The sequence below is a fragment of the Chiloscyllium plagiosum genome, unplaced genomic scaffold (genome assembly GCF_037043375.1).
Source record: "Chiloscyllium plagiosum isolate Xiang-an unplaced genomic scaffold, Cpla_swu_hap1 HiC_scaffold_29, whole genome shotgun sequence".
NCBI lineage: Eukaryota > Metazoa > Chordata > Chondrichthyes > Orectolobiformes > Hemiscylliidae > Chiloscyllium > Chiloscyllium plagiosum.
This window is the reverse complement of record NW_028270167.1, coordinates 71,674,923-71,701,290: the sequence shown is the minus strand read 5'-3', so window position 1 is coordinate 71,701,290 and position 26,368 is coordinate 71,674,923.

The following is a 26,368-nucleotide window of genomic DNA, read 5'->3' as shown; positions in this document are numbered from 1 at the left end:
CGGGGACACAGAGAGAAGTGACAGAGAGTGTGTCAGAGAGCGGGGGACAGAGAGAGCGGGGATGGAGAGAGTGGGGGACAGAGGGGATTGGGGAGACGGAGAGAGAGAGGACAGAGAGAGGAGGGACAGAGGGGGGACAGTAAGAGATGGGAACAGAAAGAGCACGAGGACAGAGGGGGGGACAGAGAGTGGGGGAGAGAGAGAGGGGCACAGAGAGAGGGGGGACAGAGAGAGGGGGACAGAGAGAGGGAGAGAGAGAGAGGGGGGACAGAGAGAGGGGGGACAGAGAGATGGGGGACAGAGAGGGGGGAGAGAGAGGGGGGCAGAGAGATGGGGGACAGAGAGACGATAACAGAGAGGGGGGAGAGAGAGGGCGACAGAGAGAGGGGGACAGAGAAAGGGGGGTCAGAGAAAAGCAGGTACAGAGAGAGGGTTGTCAGAGAAAAGGGGGACAGAGAGAGGGTGTCAGAGAGAGAGGGGGACAGAGAGTGGGGCAGATAGAGGGGGTCAGAGATAGGGGTGACAGAGAGAGGGGAAAAGAGAGAGGGGAACAGAGAGAGGGGGGACAGAGAGAGGGAGAGGGAGAGGGGGGACAGAGAGAGGGGTTCAGTGAGTGGGGGGACGGGGGGGGACAGAGAGAGGGGGACAGAGAGAGGGGGACAGAGAGAGCGCACAGAGAGAGGGGGACGGAGAGAGGGGGGACAGAGAGAGGGGAACAGAGAGATGGCGACACAGAGAGGGGCACAGAGAGAGGGCGACAGAGTGAGGGGGGACAGAGTGAGGGGGACAGAGTGAGGGGGACAGAGAGAGAGGGGACTGAGAGAGTGGGGACAGAGAGACGGTGACAGAGAGGGGGCAGAGAGAGGGCGACAGAGAGAGGGAGACAGAGAGAGGGTGACAGAATGACCGGGGACAGAGTGAGGGGGGACAGAGTGAGGGGGACAGAGAGAGGGGTACAGAGATAGGGGGGGGGGGGAACAGAGAGGGATGATAGAGAGAGAGGGGGAGAGAGAGAGGTGGACAGAGAGAGAGGGGGCTGAGCGAGTGGGTTCAGAGAGAGGGGGGACAGAGAGAGGGGGGACAATGGTGTTGACAGAGAAGCGGGAGAGAGAGACCGCGACAGAGAGGGGGGACAGAGAGAGGAGGGCAGAGAGAGGGGGTGACAGAAAGAGGGGCGACAGATAGGGGAGAGGGGACAGAGAGTTGGGGAGATAGTGGGGGTCAGAGAGAGGGGGACAGAGAGAGAAAGGGGGAAAGAGTGAGACGGAGACAGAGAGGGGCAGAGAGAGGGCGACAGAGGGGGGGGAAGAGAGAGGGGATACAGAGAAAGGGTTGACAGAGAGGGGGGGACAGAGAGTCGGTGACAGAGAGAGGAGGGACAGAGTAGAGGGACAGAGAGGGGACAGAGAGAGGGCGCAGAAAGAGAGGGGACAGAGACAGGGGGTACAGAGAGAGAGGAGGCAGAGAGAGAGGGGGACGGGGGGGTACAGAGAGAGAGTGGTCAGAGAGTGGGGGACGGGGGACAGAGAGGAGGGGACAGAGAGGGGGACAGAGGGAGGGGGGACAGAGAGGGGGCAGAAAGAGAGTGAGAGAGAGGGGGGGACAGAGAGAGGGGGTGACAGAGCGGGGGCAGAGAGAGGGTGAAAGAGAGAGCGGGACAGAGGGAGAGGGGGCAGATAGAGGGGGACAGAGAGAGGGGGGACAGAGTGACGGTGACAGAGAGGGGCAGAGAGAGAGGGGGGACAGAGCGCAGCGGGGGACAGAGAGAGGCGGAGAAAGAGGGGATCAGAGGGAGGGGGGTCAGAGAGTGGGGGACAGAGAGAGGGGTACAGAGTGGGGGAGAGAGAGGGGGCAGAGAGAGGGTGACTGAGGGGGGGACAGAGAGACGGTGACAGAGAGGGTTAGAGAGTGGGCATAGAGAGAGGGGGGAGAGAGAGGGGGGAAAGAGAGAGGGGGATAGAGAAAGGGGGAGATAGAAGGAGGGGGGCAGAGATAGGGGAGACACAGAGTGGGGCGACAGAGAGAGAGGGGGCCAGAGAAAGGGTACAGAGGGAGGGGGGACAGAGAGACGGTGACAGAGAGGGGACAGACAGAGAGAGGGGATAGTGACGAGGGGACAGAGAGAGGGGCTACAGAGAGAGGGGGGGTCAGAGAGAGATGGGGACAGAGAGTGGGGAACAGAGAGAGAGAGACAGAGAGAGGGGGACATAGGGAGGGGGAACAGAGAGGGGGGACAGAGAGAGGAGGAGCAGAGAGAGGGGACAGTGGGAGGGGGGACAGAGAGAGATGGGGACAGAGAGTGGGGGACAGAGAGAGGGGACAGAGAGGGGGACATAGGGAGGGGGACAAAGAGAGGGGGGAAACAGAGAGAGGGGGAACAGAAAGTGGAGGAGCAGAGAAAGGCGACAGAGGGAGAGGGGGGGCAGAGAGACGATGACAGAGAGGGGGCAGAGAGAGGGTGACAGAGAGGGGGTACAGAGAGCGGGGGACATAGAGAGGGGGACAGAGAGACGGGGACAAAGAAAGGGGGCAGAGAGAGGGGAGACAGAGAGAGGGGTGGCATAGTGAGGGGGAGAAAGAGGGGGCAAGGAGAGGGGGTCAGAGAGAGGGGGTATAGAGAGAGGGGGACAGATGGAGGGGGAACAGAGAGAGGGGGAACAGAGGGGGCAGGGGGGCAGAGGGGGACAGAGGGGAGGACAGAGGGAGGGGACAGAGGGAGGGGTGACAGAGAGGGGGCAGTGAGTGTGGGGACAGAGAGGAGGGGACAGAGAGAGGGGGACAGAGAGAGGGGGACAGAGAGAGGGGTACAGAGAGAGTGGAGGACAGAGAGAGGGGGACGGAGAGAGGGGGGACAGAGAGAGGGGAACAGAGAGAGGGGAACAGAGAGAGGATCAGAGAGAGGGGGGACAGAGAGAGGGCGATGCAGAGAGTGGCACAGAGAGAGGGCGACAGAGTGAGGGGGGACAGAGTGAGGGGGACAGAGTGAGGGAGACAGAGAGAGAGGGGGACAGTGTGAGTGGAACATAGAGAGAGGGGGAGCAGAGAGAGGGCGACAGAGAGAGTGGGACAAAGAAAGGAGGACAGAGAACGAGGGTCAGAGAAAAAGGGAGACAGAGAGAGGGGGACTGAGTGACAGGGGAGAGAGAGAGAGAGGAGGAGCAGAGAGAGGGGACAGATGGAGGGGGGACAGAGAGACGGGGGCAGAGAGAGTGTGACAGAGAGGGGGACAGAGAGAGGGGGAACAGAGAGAGGAGGAGCAGAGAGAGGGGACAGATGGAGGGGGGACGGAGAGACGGGGGCAGAGAGAGGGTGACAGAGAGCGGGGGACTGAGAGCGGGGGAACAGAGAGAGGAGGAACAGAGAGAGGGGACAGATGGAGGGGAGACGGAGAGACGGGGGCAGAGAGAGGGTGACAAAGAGCGGGGGACAGAGAGCGGGGGAGAGAGAGAGGGGTACAGAGAGACGGGTACAGAGAGACGGGGACAGACGGGGGACGGGGGAACAGAGAGAGGGGTGGACAGAGAGAGGGGGACAGAGAGACAGGGACAGAGATACGGCGACAAAGAGGGGGTCAGAGAGGGGTGAGGACCGAGAGAGGGGGGGACAGAGAGGGGTGAGGAACTGAGAGAGGGGGCGACAGAGAGAAGGGGGGACAGAGAGAGATGGGGACACAGAGAGGGTGGACAGAGAGACGGGGACAAAGAAAGGGGGCTGAGAGTGGGGACAGAGAGAGAGGGGGGACAGAGATTTGCGGAGAGAGAGGGGGCAGAGAGAGGGGGTCAGAGAGAGGGGGTATAGAGAGAGGGGGACAGATGGAGGGGGACAGAGAGAGGGAGAACAAAGGGGGGACAGAGAGGTGGGCAGGGGAAGACGGGGGGGACAGAGGGAGGGGACAGAGGGAGGGGTGACAGAGAGGGGCAGAGAGAGGGGGGACAGCGAGAGGGGATCAGAGAGAGCGGGGACAAAGGGGGGGAACAGAGAGAGATGGGGCAGAGAGAGAGATGGGGACAGATAGGAGGGGACAGAGAGCGCAGGACAGAGGGAGGGCGACAGAGAGAGGGGACAGAGAGCGGGGGAGATAGAGGGCGTCAGTGAGAGGGGGTCAGAGAGAGAGGGGTACAGAGAGAGGTGGTACAGAGAGTGGTGGACAGAGAGTGGGGGACAGAGAGAGAGCGAGAGAAAGGGTAACAGAGGGGGGCGACAGAGAGGGGCGACAGAGAGGGGGACGGGGGGGGGACAGCGGGGGGACAGAAAGCGGGGGAGATAGAGTGCGTCAGTGAGAGGCAGTCAGAGAGAGAGAGGACAGAGAGAGAGGGGACAGAGAGAGGGGGACAGAGAGAGGGGTACAGAATGGGGCAGAGAGAGGGGGAGATAGAGGGCCACAGAGAGAGGGGGGCAGAAAGAGGGGGGCAGAGAGAGGGGGGACAGAAAGAGGGGCACAGAGAGTGGCAGAGATAGAGGGGCTCAGAGAGAGGGGGACAGAGAGAGGGGGCAGAGAGAGGGGGAACAGAGAGAGGGGGACAGAGAGAAGGGGCAGAGAGAGGGGGACAGAGAGAAGGGGTCAGAGGGAGTGGGGACAGAGAGTTGGGGACAGAGAGAGAGGGAACAGAGACAGTTGGACAGAGAGACGGGGACACAGAGAGAGGTGACAGAGAGTGTGTCAGAGAGAGGGGGACAGAGAGAGGGGGGATGGAGAGAGTGGGGGACAGTGGGGGTTGGGGGGACGAAGAGGGAGAGGACAGAGCTCGGGGACAGAGGGGGGACAGAGATGGGGGGGCAGAGAGAGGGGGACAGAGAGAGATGGGGACAGAGAGAGGGGAAAAGTGAGAGTAGGACAGAGAGATGTGTACACAGAGAGGTGACAGAGAGGGGGCAGAGAGAGGGCGACACAGAGAGGGGCACAGAGAGTGGCGGAGATACAGGGGGTCAGCGAGAGGGGGACAGAGAGAGGGGGCAGAGAGAAGGGGATCAGAGAGAGGGGGACAGAGACAAGGGGCAGAGAGAGGGGGACAGAGAGAGGGGGTCAGAGGGTGGGGACAGAGAGTTGGGGACAGAGAGAGAGAGGGAACAGAGACAGTTGGACAGAGAGACGGGGACACATAGAGAGCTGACAGAGAGTGTGTCAGAGAGAGGGTGACATAATGACCGGGGACAGAATGAGGGGGGGCAGAGTGAGGGGGACAGAGAGAGGGGGACAGAGAGAGGGGGCAGAGAGAGGGAGGACAGAGAGAGGGGGTGACAGAAAGAGAGGCGACAGATAGAGGGGACAGAGAGTTGGGGAGATAGAGGGGGTCAGAGAGAGGGGGACAGAGAGAGAGGGACAGAGAGAGAAAGGGGGAAAGAGAGAGACGGTGTCAGAGAGGGGGCAGAGAGTGGGCGACAGAGAGAGGAGGGAAAGAGAGGAGGGACAGAGAGCGGGGGGGACAGAGAGATGGTGACAGAGAGGGGACAGAGTGTGGGCGCAGAGAGAGGGGGGGGCAGAGACAGGGGGGACAGAGAGAGAGGGGGACAGAGAGAGAGGGGGACAGAGAGGGGGGGACAGAGAGAGAGGGGACAGAGAGTGGGGGACGGAGGGGACAGAGAGGAGGGGACAGAGAGGGCGAACAGAGGGAGGGGGGACAGAGAGGGGGGGACAGAGAGTCGGTGACAGAGAGGGGACAGAGAGAGGGCGACAGAGAGAGGAGGGACAGAGAGGAGGGACAGAGAGCGGGGGGGGGGGGACAGAGAGATGGTGACAGAGAGGGGACAGAGAGAGGGCGCAGAGAGAGGGGGGACAGAGAGAGGGGACAGAGAGAGAGGGGACAGAGAGAGAGGGTCAGAGAGTGGGGGACGGGGGACAGAGAGGAGGGGACAGAGAGGGCGGACAGAGGGAGGGGGGACAGAGAGGGGGCAGAAAGAGAGCGACAGAGAGAGGGGGACAGAGAGAGGGGCGACAGAGCGGGGGCAGAGAGAGGGTGAAAGAGAGAGCGGGACAGAGGGAGAGGGGACAGAGAGAGGGCGCAGAGAGAGGGGGGACAGAGAGAGGGGGGACAGATAGAGAGGGGGACAGAGAGAGAGGGGACAGAGAGGGGGTACAGAGCGAGGGGACAGAGAGTGGGGGACAGAGGGCGGTCAGAGAGGAGGGGACAGAGAGGGGGTCAGAGGTAGGGGCGACAGACATGGGGCAGAAAGAGAGCGAGAGAGAGTGGGGGACAGAGAGAGGGGGTGACAGAGCGGGGGCAGAGAGAGGGTGAAAGAGAGCGCTTGACAGAGGGAGAGGGGGACAGAGAGAGGGGGGACAGAATGCAGTGGGGGACAGAGAGAAGGGGAGAAAGAGGGGATCAGAGGGAGGGGGACAGAGAGTGGGGGCAGAGAGAGGGGTATAGAGTGGGGAGAGAGAGGGGCAGAGAGAGGGTGACTGAGAGGGGGACAGAGAGACGGTGACAGAGAGGGTTAGAGAGTGGGCACAGAGAGAGGGGGGACAGAGAGAGGGGGAAAGAGCGAGGGGGATCGAGAGAGGGGGAGAGAGAAGGAGGGGGGCAGAGAGAGGGGGGACAGAGAGTGGGGCGACAGAGAGAGATGGCCAGCGAGAGAGGTACAGAGGGAGGGGGTCAGAGAGACGGTGACAGAGAGGGGGCAGGCAGAGAGAGGGGATAGTGACGGGGGGACAGAGAGAGGGGGGACAGAGAGAGGGGGGGTCAGAGAGAGATGGGGACAGAGTGAGGGGGACAGAGAGAGGGGGACAGAGAGAGGGGGACATAGGGAGGGTGGACAGAGAGAGCGGGGACAGAGAGAGGGGGAACAGAGAAAGGAGGAGCAGAGAGAGGGGACAGAGGGAGGGGGGACAGAGAGACGATGACAGAGAGGGGGCAGAGAGAGGGTGACAGAGAGGGAGGGACAGAGAGCGGGGGACAGAGAGAGGGGGACGGAGAGAGGGTGACAGAGAGGGAGGGACAGAGAGCGGGGGACAGAGAGAGGGGGACGGAGAGACGGGGACAAAGAAAGGGGGCAGAGAGAGGGGATACAGAGAGAGGGCGGGGACAGAGAGCGGCGGAGAGAGAGTGGGCAAGGAGAGGGGGTCAGAGAGAGGGGGTATAGAGAGCGGGGGGCAGGTGGAGGGGGGACAGAGAGAGGGGGAACAGCGGGGGGACAGAAAGAGGGGACAGAGGGAGGGGTGACAGAGAGGGGGCAGAGAGAGGGGAACAGCGAGAGGAGACGGAGAGCGGGGGAGATAGAGGGCGTCAGTGAGAGGGGGTCAGAGAGAGAGGGGTACAGAGAGAGGGGGTAGAGAGTGGGGGACAGAGAGAGGGCGAGAGAGAGGGCAACAGAGAGGGGGCGACAGAGAAGGGTGACAGAGATGTGGGACAGAGAGCGGGGGACATAGACCGGGGGAGATAGAGGGCGTCAGTGAGAGGGGGTCAGAGAGAGAGGGACAGAGAGAGGGGTACAGAGTGGGGGACAGAGAGGGGGAGAGAGAGGACCACAGAGAGAGGGGGACAGAAAGAGAGGGGGAGAGAGAGAGGGGGCAGAGAGAGGGGGGACAGAGAGAGGGGCACAGAGAGTGGCGGAGATACAGGGGGACAGAGAGAGGGGGACAGGGAGAGAGGGCAGAGAGAGGGGGAAACAGAGAGAGGGGGGACAGAGAGAAGGAGTCAGAGAGAAGGGGAACAGAGAGAGGGGCCAGAGAGAAGGGGCAGAGAGAGGGGGACAGAGAGAGGGGGTCAGAGGGAGTGGGAACAGAGAGGTGGGGACAGAGAGAGAGAGGGAATAGAGATAGTTGGACAGAGAGACCGGGACACAGAGAGAGGTGACAGAGAGTGTGTCAGAGAGAGGGGGACAGAGAGAGGGGGGATGGAGAGAGTGGGGGACAGAGGGGGTTGGGGGGACGGAGAGGGAGAGGACAGAGAGAGGAGGGACAGAGGGGGGACAGTAAGAGATGGGAACAGAAAGAGCACGGGTCAGAGAGAGGGGGGACAGAGAGAGGGGGGACAGAGAGAGGGGGACAGACAGAGGGGGGACAGAGAGAGGGGGACAGAGAGAGGGGGACAGAGAGAGGGGGGGCAGAGAGAGGGGGACAGAGAGAGGGGGACAGAGAGAGATGGGGACAGAGGGAGGGGGTCAGAATGAGGGGTACAGAGTGGGGGACAGAGGGGGTTGGGGGGACGGAGAGGGAGAGGACAGAGAGAGGAGGGACAGTGGGGGGGGGGGCAGTAAGAGATGGGAACAGAAAGAGCACGGGGACAGAGAGAGGTGGGGCAGAGTGTGGGGGGACAGAGAGAGGGGGACAGACAGAGGGGGAGAGAGAGGGGAACAGGGAGAGGGGGACAGAGAGAGGGGGGGCAGAGAGAGGGGGACAGAGAGAGGGGGAACAGAGAGAGATGGGGACAGAGGGAGGGGGTCAGAAGGAGGGGTACAGAGTGGGGGAGAGAGAGGGGGTAAGAGAGAGGGGGTCAGAGAGAGGGGAAAAGAGAGAGTAGGACAGAGAAACGGGTACACAGAGAGGTGACAGAGAGGGGGCAGAGAGAGGGCGACAGAGAGAGAGGGGGTCAGAGAGAGAGGGGGACAGAAAGAGAGGGACAGAGAGAGAGTGAGTCAGAGAGAGGGGGGGACAGAGAGAGAGGGGATACAGAGAGAGAGGGGTCAGAGAGAGAGGGGGATAGAGAGAGGGGGGACAGAGAGAGGCGGACAGAGAGAGAAGGGCACAGAGAGAGAGAGGGGGACAGAGAGAGAGAGCTCAGATAGAGAGGGGGTTAGAGAGAGGGGGGACAGAGAGAGGAGGACAGACAGAGAAGGGGTCAGACAGAGAGAGGGGTACAGATAGAGAGGGGGAACAGAGAGAGTGGCCGACAGAGAGAGAGAGGGAACAGAGACAGTTGGACAGAGAGACCGGGACACAGAGAGAGGTGACAGAGAGTGTGTCAGAGAGAGGGGGACAGAGAGAGGGGGGGTGGAGAGAGTGGGGGACAGAGGGGGTTGGGGGGACGGAGAGGGAGAGGACAGAGAGAGGAGGGACAGAGGGGGGACAGTAAGAGATGGGAACAGAAAGAGCACGGGGACAGAGAGAGGGGGGACAGACAGAGGGGGGACAGAGAGAGGGGGACAGACAGAGGGGGGACAGAGAGAGGGGGACAGAGAGAGGGGGACAGAGAGAGGGGGGACAGAGAGAGGGGGACAGAGAGAGGGGGCAGAGAGAGATGGGGACAGAGGGAGGGGGTCAGAATGAGGGGTACAGAGTGGGGGACAGAGGGGGTTGGGGGGACGGAGAGGGAGAGGACAGAGAGAGGAGGTACAGTGGGGGGACAGTAAGAGATGGGAACAGAAAGAGCACGGGGACAGAGAGAGGGGGGGCAGAGAGAGGGGGGACAGAGAGAGGGGGACAGACAGAGGGGGACAGAGAGAGGGGAACAGGGAGAGGGGGACAGAGAGGGGGGGGCAGAGAGAGGGGGACAGAGAGAGGGGGAACAGAGAGAGATGGGGACAGAGGGAGGGGGTCAGATGGAGGGGTACAGAGTGGGGGAGAGAGAGGGGGTAAGAGAGAGGGGGTCAGAGAGAGGGGAAAAGAGAAAGTAGGACAGAGAGACGGGTACACAGAGAGGTGACAGAGAGGGGGCAGAGAGAGGGCGACAGAGAGAGAGGGGGTCAGAAAGAGAGGGACAGAGCGAGAGTGAGTCAGAGAAAGGGGGGGACAGAGAGAGAGGGGATACAGAGAGAGAGAGGTCAGAGAGAGAGAGGGGGATAGAGAGAGGGGGGACAGAGAGAGGAGGACAGAGAGAGAAGGGCACAGAGAGAGAGAGGGGGACAGAGAGAGAGGGCTCAGACAGAGATGGGGTTAGAGAGAGGGGGGACAGAGAGAGGAGGACAGAGAGAGAAGGGGTCAGACAGAGAGAGGGGTACAGATAGAGTTGGGGAAAGAGAGAGTGGCCGACAGAGAGAGAAGGGGACAGAGGGAGAAGGGACAGAGAGAGAGGGGAACAGAGAGGGGGGGACAGAGTGAGGGGCCAGAGAGAGGGGGACATATTGAGGGGGACAGAGAGAAGGGGACAGAGAGAGGGGGAACAGAGATAGGGGGACAGAAAGAGGAGGACAGAGAGAGGGGGGGTCAGAGAGAGAGGGGGACAGAGAGAGAGGGACAGAGAGAGAGAGGGGGTCAGAGAGAGAGGGAGACAGAGAGAGAGAGGGACAGAGAGAGAGGGGGCAGAGAGAGAGGGGAACAGAGAGGGGGGGACAGAGTGAGGGGCCAGAGAGAGGGGGACATATTGAGGGGGACAGAGAGAGGGGGACAGAGAGAGGGGGAACAGAGATAGGGGGACAGAAAGAGGAGGACAGAGAGATGGGGGGTCAGAGAGAGAGGGGGACAGAGGGAGAGGGACAGAGAGAGAGGGGGTCAGAGAGAGAGGGGACAGAGAGAGAGGGGGTCAGAGAGAGAGGGGGCAGAGAGAGAGGGATAGAGAGGGAAGGGGCCAGAGAGAGAGGGGGACAGAGAGAGAGGGGGTCAGAGAGAGAGGGGGACAGAGATAGGTGGACAGAGAGAGGGGGCAGAAAGGGGGGGGATAGAGAGAGTGGGATTGAAAGAGGGGGAGAGAGAAGGAGGGGGGGCAGAGAGAGGGGGCAGAGAGAGGGGTACAGAGGGAGGGGGGAAAGAGAGACGGTGACAGAGAGGGGGGGACAGAGAGAGAGTGGACAGTGACGGGGGGACAGAGAGGGGGGGACAGAGAGAGGCGGTCAGAGAGAGGGGGACAGAAAGAGGGCGACAGAGAGAGATGGGGAAAGAGGGTTGGGGCCAGAAGGAGGGGTACAGAGTGGGGGAGAGAGGGGGGGGGGTAAGGGAGAGGGGGTCAGGGATAGGGGAAAAGAGAGAGTAGGACACAGAGACGGGTACTCAGAGAGGTGACAGAGAGGAGGCAGAGAGAGGGCGACAGAGAGAGGGGGACAGAGAGAGAGGCGGGTGGGAGAGAGAGGGGGACCGAGAGAGGGGGAGCAGAGAGAGGGGGACAGAGAGAGGAGGACAGAGAGAGGGGGGATCAGAGAGAGAGAGGGGGACAGAGAGAGAGGGACAGAGAGAGATGGGTCAGAGAGCGAGGGGACAGAGAGAGACGGGGTACAGAGAGAAAGGGGTCAGAGAGAGGGGGGATAGAGAGAGGGGGGACAGAGAGAGGGGGACAGAGAGAGAAGGGCACAGAGAGAGAGGGGGGGACAGAGAGAGAGGGGCCAGAGAGAGAGGGGGATAGAGACATGGGGGACAGAGAGAGGAGGACAGAGAGAGAAGGGGACAGACAGAAAGAGGGGTACAGAGAGAGAGGTGGAAAGAGAGAGTGGGGGACAGAGAGAGAAGGGGACAGAGAGAGAAGGGACAGAGAGAGGGGGACAGAGAGAGGGGGAACAGAGAGAGGGGGACAGAAAGAGGAGGACAGAGAGAGAGAGGGGATCAGAGAGAGAGGGGGACAGAGAGAGAGGGACTGAGAGAGAGGGGGTACAGAGAGAGAGGGGTCAGAGAGAGGGGGTATAGAGAGGGGGGGACAGAGGGAGGGGGACAGAGAGAGAAGGGCACAGAGAGAGAGGGGGGGACAGAGTGAGAGGGGTCAGAGAGAGAGGGGGATAGAGACATGGGGGACAGAGAGAGGAGGACAGAGAGAGAAGGGGACAGACAGAAAGAGGGGTACCGAGAGAGAGGTGGAAAGAGAGAGTGGGGGACAGAGAGAGAAGGGGACAGAGAGAGAAGGGACAGAGAGAGGGGGACAGAGAGAGGGGGAACAGAGAGAGGGGGACAGAAAGAGGAGGACAGAGAGAGAGAGGGGATCAGAGAGAGAGGGGGACAGAGAGAGAGGGACTGAGAGAGAGGGGGTCAGAGAGAGAGGGGGACAGAGAGAGGGGGGTACAGAGAGAGAGGGGGACAGAGAGAGAGGGATAGAGAGGGAAGGGGACAGAGAGAGATGGAGCACAGAGAGAGAGGGTGTCAGAGAGAGCGGGGGACAGAGAGAGGTGGACAGAGAGAGGGGGCAGAGAGAGGGGGGATAGAGAGAGTGGGATAGAGAGAGAGGGAGAGAGAAGGAGGGGGGCAGAGAGAGGGGGACAGAGAGTGGGGCGACAGAGAGAAGGGGGCAGAGAGAGGGGTACAGAGGGAGGGGGGAAAGAGAGACGGTGACAGAGAGGGGGCAGACAGAGAGAGTGGACAGTGACGGGGGGACAGAGAGGGGGGGACAGAGAGAAGGGGGACGGAGAGAGGGGGTCAGAGAGAGGGGGACACAGAGAGGGGGACAGAGAGAGAGGGGGACAGAGAGAGAGGGACAGAGAGAGAGGGGGTCAGAGAGAGAGGGGGACAGAGAGAGAGGGGGACAGAGAGAGAGGGGCAGAGAGAGAGGGATAGAGAGGGAAGGGGACAGAGAGAGAGGGGGACAGAGAGAGAGGGGGTCAGAGAGAGAGGGGGACAGAGATAGGTGGACAGAGAGAGGGGGCAGAAATGGGGGAATAGAGAGAGTGGGATAGAGAAAGGGGAGAGAGAAGGAGGGGGGGCAGAGAGAGGGGGCAGAGAGAGATGGGGAAAGACGGTTGGGGCCAGAAGGAGGGGTGCAGAGTGGGGGAGAGGGGGGGGGGTAAGGGAGAGGGGGTCAGGGATAGGGGAAAAGAGAGAGTAGGACAGAGAGACGGGTACTCAGAGAGGTGACAGAGAGGAAGCAGAGAGAGGGCGACAGAGAAAGGGGGACAGAGAGAGAGGCGGGTGGGAGAGAGAGGGGGACCGAGAGAGGGGGAGCAGAGAGAGGGGGACAGAGAGAGGAGGACAGAGAGAGGGGGGGTCAGAGAGAGAGGGGGACAGAGAGAGAGGGACAGAGAGAGATGGGTCAGAGAGCGAGGGGACAGAGAGAGAGAGGGGGTACAGAGAGAGAGGGGTCAGAGAGAGGGGGGATAGAGAGAGGGGGACAGAGAGAGGGGGACAGAGAGAGAAGGGCACAGAGAGAGAGGGGGGCACAGAGAGAGAGGGGGGGACAGAGAGAGAGGGGTCAGAGAGAGAGGGGGATAGAGACATGGGGGACACAGAGAGGAGGACAGAGAGAGAAGGGGACAGACAGAAAGAGGGGTACAGAGAGAGAGGTGGAAAGAGAGAGTGGGGGACAGAGAGAGAAGGGGACAGAGAGAGAAGGGACAGAGAGAGGGGGACAGAGAGAGGGGGAACAGAGAGAGGGGGACAGAAAGAGGAGGACAGAGAGAGAGAGGGATCAGAGAGAGAGGGGGACAGAGAGAAAGGGACTGAGAGAGGGGGGGTCAGAGAGAGAGGAGGACAGAGAGAGGGGTGGTACAGAGAGAGAGGGGGACAGAGAGAGAGGGATAGAGAGGGAAGGGGACAGAGAGAGAGGGAGCACAGAGAGAGAGGGTGTCAGAGAGAGCAAGGGACAGAGAGAGGTGGACAGAGAGAGGGGGCAGAGAGAGGGGGGATAGAGAGAGTGGGATAGAGAGAGGGGGAGAGAGAAGGAGGGGGGCAGAGAGAGGGGGGACAGAGAGTGGGGCGACAGAGAAAGGGGGGCAGAGAGAGGGGTACAGAGGGAGGGGGGAAAGAGAGACGGTGACAGAGAGCGGGCAGACAGAGAGAGTGGACAGTGACGGGGGGACAGAGAGGGGGGGACAGAGAGAAGGGGGACAGAGAGAGGGGGTCAGAGAGAGGGGGACACACAGAGGGGGACAGAGAGAGAGGCAGGTGGGAGAGAGAGGGGTACCGAGAGAGGGGGAGCAGAGAGAGGGGGACAGAGAGAGGAGGACAGAGAGAGAAGGGGACAGACAGAGAGAGGGGTACAGAGAGAGAGGTGGAAAGAGAGAGTGGGGGACAGAGAGAGAAGGGGACAGAGAGAGAAGGGAGAGAGAGAGGGGGACATAGGGAGGGGAGACAGCGAGGGGGGATAGAGAGAGGGGGAACAGAGAGAGGGGGACTGAGAGAGAGGAGGTCAGAGAGAGAGGGGACAGAGAGAGAGGGGGTACAGAGGGAGAGGGGGACAGAGAGAGAGGGATAGAGAGGGAAGGGGACAGAGAGAGGGGGGGACAGAGAGAGAGGGGGTCAGAGAGAGAGGAGGACAGAGAGAGGTGGACAGAGAGAGGGGGCAGAGAGAGGGGGGATGGAATGGGATTGGGGGGACGGAGAGGGAGAAGAAAGAGAGAGGAGGGACAGTAAGAGATGGGAACAGAAAGAGCACGGGGACAGAGAGAGGGGTGGCAGAGAGAGGGGGGCCAGAGAGAGGGGGACATATTGAGGGGGACAGAGAGAGGGGGACAGAGAGAGGGGGAACAGATATAGGGGGACAGAAAGAGGAGGACAGAGAGAGAGGGGTCAGAGAGAGAGGGGGACAGAGAGAGAGGGACTGAGAGAGAGGGGGTCAGAGATAGAGGGGGACAGAGAGAGGGGGGTACAGAGAGAGAGGGGGGCAGAGAGAGAGTGATAGAGAGGGAAGGGGACAGAGAGAGAGGGGGACAGAGAGAGAGGGGGTCAGAGAGAGAGGGGGACAGAGAGAGGTGGACAGAGAGAGGGGGCAGAGAGGGGGGATAGAGAGAGTGGGATAGAGCGAGGGGGAGAGAGAAGGAGGGGGGCAGAGAGAGGGGGCAGAGAGAGGGGTAGAGAGGGAGGGGGGAAAGAGAGACGGTGACAGAGAGGGGGCAGACAGAGAGAGTGTACAGTGACGGGGGGAAGAGAGGGGGGGACAGAGAGAGGGGGGGACAGAGAGAGATGGGGACAGAGAGTGGGGGACAGATAGAGGGGGTCAGAGAGAGGGGGACAGAAAGAGGGCGACAGAGAGAGATGGGGAAAGAGGGTTGGGGCCAGAAGGAGGGGTACAGAGTGGGGGAGAGAGGGGGGGTAAGGGAGAGGGGGTCAGGGATAGGGGAAAAGAGAGAGTAGGACAGAGAGACGGGTACTCAGAGAGGTGACAGAGAGGAGGCAGAGAGAGGGCGACAGAGAGAGGGGGACAGAGAGAGAGGCGGGTGGGAGAGAGAGGGGGACCGAGAGAGGGGGAGCAGAGAGAGGGGGACAGAGAGAGGAGGACAGAGAGAGGGGGGGGTCAGAGAGAGAGGGGGACAGAGAGAGAGGGACAGAGAGAGATGGGTCAGAGAGCGAGGGGACAGAGAGAGAGGGGGTACAGAGAGAGAGGGGTCAGAGAGAGGGGGGATAGAGAGAGGGGGACAGAGAGAGGGGGACAGAGAGAGAAGGGCACAGAGAGAGAGGGGGGCACAGAGAGAGAGGGGGGGACAGAGAGAGAGGGGTCAGAGAGAGAGGGGGATAGAGACATGGGGGACAGAGAGAGGAGGACAGAGAGAGAAGGGGACAGACAGAAAGAGGGGTACAGAGAGAGAGGTGGAAAGAGAGAGTGGGGGACAGAGAGAGAAGGGGACAGAGAGAGAAGGGACAGAGAGAGGGGGACAGAGAGAGGGGGAACAGAGAGAGGGGGACAGAAAGAGGAGGACAGAGAGAGAGAGGGGATCAGAGAGAGAGGGGGACAGAGAGAGAGGGACTGAGAGAGAGGGGGTACAGAGAGAGAGGGGTCAGAGAGAGGGGGGATAGAGAGAGGGGGGACAGAGGGAGGGGGACAGAGAGAGAAGGGCACAGAGAGAGAGGGGGGACAGAGAGAGAGGGGTCAGAGAGAGAAGGGGATAGAGACATGGGGGACAGAGAGAGGAGGGCAGAGAGAGAAGGGGACAGACAGAAAGAGGGGTACAGAGAGAGAGGTGGAAAGAGAGAGTGGGGGACAGAGAGAGAAGGGGACAGAGAGAGAAGGGACAGAGAGAGGGGGACAGAGAGAGGGGGAACAGAGAGAGGGGGACAGAAAGAGGAGGACAGAGAGAGAGAGGGGATCAGAGAGAGAGGGGGACAGAGAGAGAGGGACTGAGAGAGAGGGGGTCAGAGAGAGAGGGGGTCAGAGAGAGAGGGGGACAGAGAGAGGGTGGGTACAGAGAGAGAGGGGGACAGAGAGAGAGGGATAGAGAGGGAAGGGGACAGAGAGAGATGGAGCACAGAGAGAGAGGGTGTCAGAGAGAGCGGGGGACAGAGAGAGGTGGACAGAGAGAGGGGGCAGAGAGAGGGGGGATAGAGAGAGTGGGATAGAGAGAGGGGTAGAGAGAAGGAGGGGGGCAGAGAGAGGGGGGACAGAGAGTGGGGCGACAGAGAGAGGGGGGCAGAGAGAGGGGTACAGAGGGAGGGGGGAAAGAGAGACGGTGACAGAGAGGGGGCAGACAGAGAGAGTGGACAGTGACGGGGGGACAGAGAGGGGGGGACAGAGAGAAGAGGGACAGAGAGAGGGGGTCAGAGAGAGGGGGACACAGAGAGGGGGAAAGAGAGAGAGGGGGACAGAGAGAGAGGGGGCAGAGAGAGAGGGATAGAGAGGGAAGGGGACAGAGAGAGAGGGGGACAGAGAGAGAGGGACAGAGAGAGATGGGTCAGAGAGCGAGGGGTCAGAGAGAGAGGGGGTACAGAGAGAGAGGGGTCAGAGAGAGGGGGGATAGAGAGAGGGGGGACAGAGAGAGGGGGACAGAGAAAGAAGGGCACAGAGAGAGAGGGGGGGACAGAGAGAGAGGGGGGGGACAGAGAGAGAGGGGGGGGACAGAGAGAGAGGGGTCAGAGAGAGAGGGGGATAGAGACATGGGCGACAGAGAGAGGAGGACAGAGAGAGAAGGGGAAAGACAGAAAGAGGGGTACAGAGAGAGAGGTGGAAAGAGAGAGTGGGGGACAGAGAGAGAAGGGGACAGAGAGAGAAGGGAGAGAGAGAGTGGGACATAGGGAGGGGAGACAGCGAGGGGGGATAGAGAGAGGGGGAACAGAGAGAGGGGGACTGAAAGAGAGGAGGTCAGAGAGAGAGGGGACAGAGAGAGAGGGGGTACAGAGAGAGAGAGGGGGACAGAGAGAGAGGGATAGAGAGGGAAGGGGACAGAGAGAGGGGGGGACAGAGAGAGAGGGGGTCAGAGAGAGAGGAGGACAGAGAGAGGTGGACAGAGAGAGGGGGCAGAGAGAGGGGGGATGGAATGGGTTTGGGGGGACGGAGAGGGAGAGGAAAGAGAGAGGAGGGACAGTAAGAGATGGGAACAGAAAGAGCACGGGGACAGAGAGAGGGGTGGCAGAGAGAGGGGGGCCAGAGAGAGGGGGACATATTGAGGGGGACAGAGAGAGGGGGACAGAGAGAGGGGGAACAGATATAGGGGGACAGAAAGAGGAGGACAGAGAGAGAGGGGTCAGAGAGAGAGGGGGACAGAGAGAGAGGGACTGAGAGAGAGGGGGTCAGAGAGAGAGGGGGGCAGAGAGAGGGGGGTACAGAGAGAGAGGGGGGCAGAGAGAGAGGGATAGAGAGGGAAGGGGACAGAGAGAGAGGGGGACAGAGAGAGAGGGGGTCAGAGAGAGAGGGGGACAGAGAGAGGTGGACAGAGAGAGGGGGCAGAGAGGGGGGGATAGAGAGAGTGGGATAGAGCGAGGGGGAGAGAGAAGGAGGGGGGCAGAGAGAGGGGGCAGAGAGAGGGGTAGAGAGGGAGGGGGAAAGAGAGACGGTGACAGAGAGGGGGCAGACAGAGAGAGTGGACAGTGACGGGGGGGACAGAGAGGGGGGGACAGAGAGAGGGGGGGACAGAGAGAGATGGGGACAGAGAGTGGGGGACAGAGAGAGGGGGTCAGAGAGAGGGGGACAGAAAGAGGGCGACAGAGAGAGATGGGGAAAGAGGGTTGGGGCCAGAAGGAGGGGTACAGAGTGGGGGAGAGAGGGGGGGTAAGGGAGAGGGGGTCAGGGATAGGGGAAAAGAGAGAGTAGGACAGAGAGACGGGTACTCAGAGAGGTGACAGAGAGGAGGCAGAGAGAGGGCGACAGAGAGAGGGGGACAGAGAGAGAGGCGGGTGGGAGAGAGAGGGGGACCGAGAGAGGGGGAGCAGAGAGAGGGGGACAGAGAGAGGAGGACAGAGAGAGGGGGTGGTCAGAGAGAGAGGGGGACAGAGAGAGAGGGACAGAGAGAGATGGGTCAGAGAGCGAGGGGACAGAGAGAGAGGGGGTACAGAGAGAGAGGGGTCAGAGAGAGGGGGGATAGAGAGAGGGGGGACAGAGAGGGGGGGACAGAGAGAGAAGGGCACAGAGAGAGAGGGGGACAGAGAGAGAGGGGTCAGAGAGAGAGGGGGATAGAGAGATGGGGGACAGAGAGAGGAGGACAGAGAGAGAAGGGGACAGCCAGAAAGAGGGGTACAGAGAGAGAGGTGGAAAGAGAGAATGGGGGACAGAGAGAGAAGGGGACAGAGAGAGAAGGGAAAGAGAGAGGGGGACAGAGAGCGGGGGAACAGAGAGAGGGGGACAGAAAGAGGAGGACAGGGAGAGAGAGAGGGGGTCAGAGAGAGAGGGGGACAGAGAGAGAGGGACTGAGAGAGAGGGGGTCAGAGAGAGAGGGGGACAGAGAGAGGGGGGTTCAGAGAGAAAGGAGGACAGAGAGAGAGGGATAGAGAGGGAAGGGGACAGAGAGAGAGGGGGCACAGAGAGAGAGGGTGTCAGAGAGAGCGGGGGACAGAGAGAGGTGGACAGAGAGAGGGGGCAGAGAGAGGGGGGATAGAGAGAGTGGGATAGAGAGAGGGGGAGAGAGAAGGAGTGGGGCAGAGAGAGGGGGGACGGAGAGTGGGGCGACAGAGAGAGGGGGGCAGAGAGAGGGGTACAGAGGGAGGGGGGAAAGAGAGACGGTGACAGAGAGGGGGCAGACAGAGTGGACAGTGACGGGGGACAGAGAGGGGGGGACAGAGAGAAGGGGGACAGAGAGAGGGGTGGCAGAGAGAGATGGGGACAGAGAGTGGGGGACAGAGAGAGGAGGACAGAGAGAGGAGGACCTAGGGAGTGGGGACAGAGAGAGGGGGGACAGAGAGAGGGGGAACAGAGAGAGGAGGAGCAGAGAGAGTGGACAGAGGGAGGGGGGACTGTGAGAGGGGGGACAGAGAGCGATGGGGACAGAGAGTGGGGGACAGAGAGAGGGGGACAGAGAGAGGGGTACATAGGGAGTGGGGACAGAGAGAGGGGGACAGAGAGAGGGGGACAGAGAGAGAGGTGGAAAGAGAGAGTGGGGGACAGAGAGAGAAGGGGACAGAGAGAGAAGGGACAGAGAGAGGGGGACAGAGAGAGGGGGAACAGAGAGAGGGGGACAGAAAGAGGAGGACAGAGAGAGAGAGGGGATCAGAGAGAGAGGGGGACAGAGAGAGAGGGACTGAGAGAGAGGGGGTACAGAGAGAGAGGGGTCAGAGAGAGGGGGGATAGAGAGAGGGGGGACAGAGGGAGGGGGACAGAGAGAGAAGGGCACAGAGAGAGAGGGGGGACAGAGAGAGAGGGGTCAGAGAGAGAGGGGGATAGAGACATGTGGGACAGAGAGAGGAGGACAGAGAGAGAAGGGGACAGACAGAAAGAGGGGTACAGAGAGAGAGGTGGAAAGAGAGAGTGGGGGACAGAGAGAGAAGGGGACAGAGAGAGAAGGGACAGAGAGAGGGGGACAGAGAGAGGGGGAACAGAGAGAGGGGGACAGAAAGAGGAGGACAGAGAGAGAGGGGATCAGAGAGAGAGGGGGACAGAGAGAGAGGGACTGAGAGAGAGGGGGTCAGAGAGAGAGGGGGTCAGAGAGAGAGGGGGAAAGAGAGAGGGTGGGTACAGAGAGAGAGGGGGACAGAGAGAGAGGGATAGAGAGGGAAGGGGACAGAGAGAGATGGAGCACAGAGAGAGAGGGTGTCAGAGAGAGCGGGGGACAGAGAGAGGTGGACAGAGAGAGGGGGCAGAGAGAGGGGGGATAGAGAGAGTGGGATAGAGAGAGGGGTAGAGAGAAGGAGGGGGGCAGAGAGAGGGGGGACAGAGAGTGGGGCGACAGAGAGAGGGGGGCAGAGAGAGGGGTACAGAGGGAGGGGGGAAAGAGAGACGGTGACAGAGAGGGGGCAGACAGAGAGAGTGGACAGTGAAGGGGGGACAGAGAGGGGGGGACAGAGAGAAGAGGGACAGAGAGAGGGGGTCAGAGAGAGGGGGACACAGAGAGGGGGACAGAGAGAGAGGGGGACAGAGAGAGAGGGGGCAGAGAGAGAGGGATAGAGAGGGAAGGGGACAGAGAGAGAGGGGGACAGAGAGAGAGGGACAGAGAGAGATGGGTCAGAGAGCGAGGGGTCAGAGAGAGAGGGGGTACAGAGAGAGAGGGGTCAGAGAGAGGGGGGATAGAGAGAGGGGGGACAGAGAGAGGGGGACAGAGAAAGAAGGGCACAGAGAGAGAGGGGGGGACAGAGAGAGAGGGGGGGACAGAGAGAGAGGGGTCAGAGAGAGAGGGGGATAGAGACATGGGCGACAGAGAGAGGAGGACAGAGAGAGAAGGGGACAGACAGAAAGAGGGGTACAGAGAGAGAGGTGGAAAGAGAGAGTGGGGGACAGAGAGAGAAGGGGACAGAGAGAGAAGGGACAGAGAGAGGGGGACAGAGAGAGGGGGAACAGAGAGAGGGGGACAGAAAGAGGAGGACAGAGAGAGAGAGGGGACAGACAGAAAGAGGGGTACAGAGAGAGAGGTGGAAAGAGAGAGTGGGGGACAGAGAGAGAAGGGGACAGAGAGAGAAGGGAGAGAGAGAGTGGGACATAGGGAGGGGAGACAGCGAGTGGGGATAGAGAGAGGGGGAACAGAGAGAGGGGGACTGAAAGAGAGGAGGTCAGAGAGAGAGGGGACAGAGAGAGAGGGGGTACAGAGAGAGAGAGGGGGACAGAGAGAGAGGGATAGAGAGGGAAGGGGACAGAGAGAGGGGGGGACAGAGAGAGAGGGGGTCAGAGAGAGAGGAGGACAGAGAGAGGTGGACAGAGAGAGGGGGCAGAGAGAGGGGGGATGGAATGGGTTTGGGGGGACGGAGAGGGAGAGGAAAGAGAGAGGAGGGACAGTAAGAGATGGGAACAGAAAGAGCACGGGGACAGAGAGAGGGGTGGCAGAGAGAGGGGGGCCAGAGAGAGGGGGACATATTGAGGGGGACAGAGAGAGGGGGACAGAGAGAGGGGGAACAGATATAGGGGGACAGAAAGAGGAGGACAGAGAGAGAGGGGTCAGAGAGAGAGGGGGACAGAGAGAGAGGGACTGAGAGAGAGGGGGTCAGAGAGAGAGGGGGGCAGAGAGAGGGGGGTACAGAGAGAGAGGGGGGCAGAGAGAGAGGGATAGAGAGGGAAGGGGACAGAGAGAGAGGGGGACAGAGAGAGAGGGGGTCAGAGAGAGAGGGGGACAGAGAGAGGTGGACAGAGAGAGGGGGCAGAGAGGGGGGATAGAGAGAGTGGGATAGAGCGAGGGGGAGAGAGAAGGAGGGGGGCAGACAGAGGGGGCAGAGAGAGGGGTAGAGAGGGAGGGGGGAAAGAGAGACGGTGACAGAGAGGGGGCAGACAGAGAGAGTGGACAGTGACGGGGGGGACAGAGAGGGGGGGACAGAGAGAGGGGGGGACAGAGAGAGATGGGGACAGAGAGTGGGGGACAGAGAGAGGGGGTCAGAGAGAGGGGGACAGAAAGAGGGCGACAGAGAGAGATGGGGAAAGAGGGTTGGGGCCAGAAGGAGGGGTACAGAGTGGGGGAGAGAGGGGGGGTAAGGGAGAGGGGGTCAGGGATAGGGGAAAAGAGAGAGTAGGACAGAGAGACGGGTACTCAGAGAGGTGACAGAGAGGAGGCAGAGAGAGGGCGACAGAGAGAGGGGGACAGAGAGAGAGGCGGGTGGGAGAGAGAGGGGGACCGAGAGAGGGGGAGCAGAGAGATGGGGACAGAGAGAGGAGGACAGAGAGAGGGGGTGGTCAGAGAGAGAGGGGGACAGAGAGAGAGGGACAGAGAGAGATGGGTCAGAGAGCGAGGGGACAGAGAGAGAGGGGGTACAGAGAGAGAGGGGTCAGAGAGAGGGGGGATAGAGAGAGGGGGGACAGAGAGAGGGGGACAGAGAGAGAAGGGCACAGAGAGAGAGGGGGACAGAGAGAGAGGGGTCAGAGAGAGAGGGGGATAGAGAGATGGGGGACAGAGAGAGGAGGACAGAGAGAGAAGGGGACAGCCAGAAAGAGGGGTACAGAGAGAGAGGTGGAAAGAGAGAGTGGGGGACAGAGAGAGAAGGGGACAGAGAGAGAAGGGAAAGAGAGAGGGGGACAGAGAGCGGGGGAACAGAGAGAGGGGGACAGAAAGAGGAGGACAGGGAGAGAGAGAGAGGGGGTCAGAGAGAGAGGGGGACAGAGGGAGAGGGACTGAGAGAGAGGGGGTCAGAGAGAGAGAGGGGGACAGAGAGAGGGGGGTACAGAGAGAAAGGGGGACAGAGAGAGAGGGATAGAGAGGGAAGGGGACAGAGAGAGAGGGGGCACAGAGAGAGAGGGTGTCAGAGAGAGCGGGGGACAGAGAGAGGTGGACAGAGAGAGGGGGCAGAGAGAGGGGGGATAGAGAGAGTGGGATAGAGAGAGGGGGAGAGAGAAGGAGTGGGGCAGAGAGAGGGGGACGGAGAGTGGGGCGACAGAGAGAGGGGGGCAGAGAGAGGGGTACAGAGGGAGGGGGGAAAGAGAGACGGTGACAGAGAGGGGGCAGACAGAGTGGACAGTGACGGGGGACAGAGAGGGGGGGACAGAGAGAAGGGGGACAGAGAGAGGGGTGGCAGAGAGAGATGGGGACAGAGAGTGGGGGACAGAGAGAGGAGGACAGAGAGAGGAGGACCTAGGGAGTGGGGACAGAGAGAGGGGGGACAGAGAGAGGGGGAACAGAGAGAGGAGGAGCAGAGAGAGTGGACAGAGGGAGGGGGGACTGTGAGAGGGGGGACAGAGAGCGATGGGGACAGAGAGTGGGGGACAGAGAGAGGGGGAAAGAGAGAGGGGTACATAGGGAGTGGGGACAGAGAGAGGGGGACAGAGAGAGGGGGACAGAGAGAGGGGGAACAGAGAGAGGAGAAGCAGAGAGAGGGGACAGCGACGGGGGGACAGAGAGAGGGTGGACAGAGAGAGGGGGGACAGAGAGAGTTGGGGACAGAGAGAGCGGGGACAGAGAGAGTTGGGGACAGAGAGAGGAGGACAGAGAGAGGGGACAATGGGAGGGGGGCAGAGAGAGGGGGGACAGAGAGTGGGGGAACAGAGAGAGGAGGTGCAGAGAGAGTGGACAGAGGGAGGGAGGACAGAGAAAGGGGGGACAGAGAGAGATGGGGACAGAGAGTGGGGGACAGAGTGAGGGGGACAGAGAGAGGGGTACATAGGGAGGGGGACAGAGAAAGGGGGGACAGAGAGAGGGGGAACAGAGAGAGGGGGCAGAGAGAGGGTGACAGAGAGGGGGACAGAGAGCGGGGCACAGAGAGGGGGCAGAGAGAGGGTGACAGAGAGGGGGGACAGAGAGCGGGACACAGAGAGAGGGGGACAGAGAGAGGGGGACATAGGGAGAGTGTATAGAGAGAGGGGGACAGAGAGAGGGGGAACAGCGAGAGGAGGAGCAGAGAGAGGGGACAGATGGAGGGGGACAGAGGGGGGGGACAGAGAGAGATGGGGACAGAGTGTGGGGGACAGAGAGAGGGGGTCAGAGAGAGGGGGACACAGAGAGGGGGACAGAGAGAGAGAGGCAGGTGGGAGAGAGAGGGGGACCGAGATAGGGTGAGAGAGAGAGGGGGTGGGGAGATGAGAGAGAGAGGGGGTGGGGGTGTAAGAGCGAGGGTTGAGAGAGAGAGAGGTGGGAGAGAGAGAGGGAGGTAGGAGAGAGAGGGGTGAGAGAGAGGGGTGAGAGAGAGGGAGCGAGCAGGAGAGAGAGGGGATGAGAAAGAGGCAGAGAGATGATGGGAGAGAGGAAGGGATGAGAGAGCAAGGGTGTGTGAGAGTGTGTGCAAGAGAGTGGGATGTGATTGAGATTGGGTGGGTGAGAGAGGGGGTGTGGGAGAGAGAGGGGTGAGAGAGAGAGAGCTGGGTGAGAGGGCGCTGAGAGGGAGAGGTGGGAGTGAGTGACAGAGGGGGTGGGAGAGAGAGGGGGTGAGAGAGAGAGGGGGTGAGAGAGAGGGTGAGAAAGAGGGAGCAAGAAGGAGAGAGAGGGGATGAGAAAGAGGCAGAGAAATGGTGGGAGAGAGGGAGGGGGTGAGAGAGCGAGGGTGTTTGAGAGTGTGTGAGAGAGGGGGATGTGAAAGAGATTGGGGTGGGAGAGAGAGGGGTGACAGAGAGAGAGGGGAGGGGTTGGAGAGAGGGAGATGGATGTGAGAAAGGGAGGGGTTGAGAGAGAAGAGGGTGAGAGACTGAGGGTGTGAGAGAATGAGGGGATGAGAGATTGAGGGGGGTGAGAGAGGGGTTGAAGAGAGGGGGTGTGAGAGAGAGGTGGATGTGAGAGAGAGAGAGGGGTTGAGAGAGAGGGGTGAGAGACTGAGGGTGTGAGAGAGTGAGGGGATGAGAGATTGAGGGGTGTTGAGAGGGGGGGGTGAGAGAGAGGAAGGTGGGAGAGAGGGTGTGAGAGAGGGGTGTGTGAGAGACTGATGAGGTGAGAGAGTAAGGGGATGAGAGATTGAGGGGGGTGAGAGAGGGGTTGAAGAGAGATGGGGGTGAGGGAGAGGTGGATGTGAGAGAGAGAGGGTTGAGAGAGAGGGGATGAGAGACTGAGGGTGTGAGAGAGTGAGGGGATGAGAGATTGAGGGGTGTTGAGAGGGGGGCGTTTAGAGAGAGAGGGAGTGAGAGAGAGGGATGAGAGCGAGAGAATGAGAGAGGGGGTGAGCAAGAGGGGTGAGAGGGAGAGGGGTTCGAGAGAAAGAGCGGGGTAAGAGAGAAAGGGAAAGGGGTGAGGGGGTGAGAGAGGGAGGAGGGTGAGATGGGGTGACAGAGAGAGGGGTGAGAGAGAGGGGATGAAAGAGTGAGGGGGGTTGAGAGAGGGGGTGGTGAGAGAGGAGTCGTGGGAGACGCAGGGTGTGAGAGAGAGGTGTGAGAGAGAGGGGTGAGAGACAAGGGCTGTTTGAGAGAGAGAAAGTGGGGTGTGGGTAAGAGAGAGAATGGCATGAGAAGGAGAGGGTGTGTGAGAGAGAGTGGGTGAGAGAGAGGGGAGAGAGAGCGAGGGGTGAGAGAGAGTGAGATGGGAGTGAGAGAGAGGGGGTGTGAGAGACAGGGGGAGAGGGGTAGAGAGTGGGGGGCAAGAGAGGGGGGACAGAGAGGGGGAGAAAGGGGGGGAGAGAGGAGATGAAAGAGAGAGGGGGTGAGAGCGAGAGAGGGTGAGAAAGAGAGAGTGTAAGTGAGAAAGAGAGCGTGAGTGAGAAAGAGAGAGCGGGTGAGAGAGACGGGGTGAGAGAGAGGAGGTGAGGGGGTGAGAATGAGGGGGTGATTGAGAGAGAGAAAGTGGGGGGGGGTAAGAGAGAATGGAGTGAGAAGGAGAGGGTGTGATTGAGAGAGTGGGTCTGAGAGAGGGGGTGTGAGAGACAGGGGGAGAGAGGGGGTAGAGAGTGGGGGGCAAGACAGAGGGTAGAGAGAAGGGAGAGAGAGGGAGAGAGAGAGGAGTTGAGAGAGAGGGCGTGAGAGAAAGAGGGGGTGAGAAAGAGAGACAGTGAGTGAAAAAGAGAGAGAGTGTAAGTGAGAAAGAGAGAGCGTGAGTGTGAAAGAGAGAGGGGGTGAGAGAGCGAGGGGTGAGAGAGAAGGGTAGGGTGAGAAGGGGTGAGATAGAAGGGGTGAGAGACAGAGGGGATGGGACAGAGAGAGAGAGAGACTGTGGTGAGAGAGGGGGGGAGAGAGTGAGATGGGAGTGAGAGGGGGTGTGAGAGAGGGCTAAGAGAGAGAGAGGGAGTGAGAGAGAGGGAGGTGGGAGAGAGAGAGGGGTTGAGAGACAAGGGGTGATTGAGAGAGAAAGTGGGGAGACGGTAAGAGAGAGAGAGGAGTGAGAAGGAGAGGGTGTGAGAGAGAGCGGGATGAGAGAGAGGGGTGAGAGAGAGTGCGGTGAGAGAGAGGGGTGTGGGAGAGAGAGGGGGTTGAGAGAGAGAGCTGGGCGAGAGGACGGTGAGAGAGCGAGAGGAGTGAGAGAGAGCGGGGTTGAGATAGAGAGCGGTTGAGAGAGAGAAGGGGGTAAGAGAGAGAGAGAGAAGGGGAGTGAGAGACAGAGTGGAGTGAGAGAGAGGGGAGTGAGAGAGAGGGGTGAGAGAGCGCGGTTGAGAGAGGGGGCTGAGAGAGAGAGGAGGAAATAAGGGGTGAGAAAGAGAGAGAGACGTGGGCTAAGAGTGAGAGAGAGGTGAGAGAGTGAGCGTGGGGTGAGGGGGTGAGTGGGGTGAGAGAGTGAGATGGGAGTGAGACAGAGGGGGGGTGAGAGACAGGGGAGAGAGGGGGTAGACAGTGGGGGGCAAGAGAGGGGGTCGTGAGAGGGGAGAGAGAGGGGGAGAGAGAGAGAGGAGTTGAGAGAGAGGGTGTGAGAGAGAGGGGAAAGAAAGAGAGAGAGTGAGTGAAAAAGAGAGAGGGTGTAAGTGAGAAAGAGA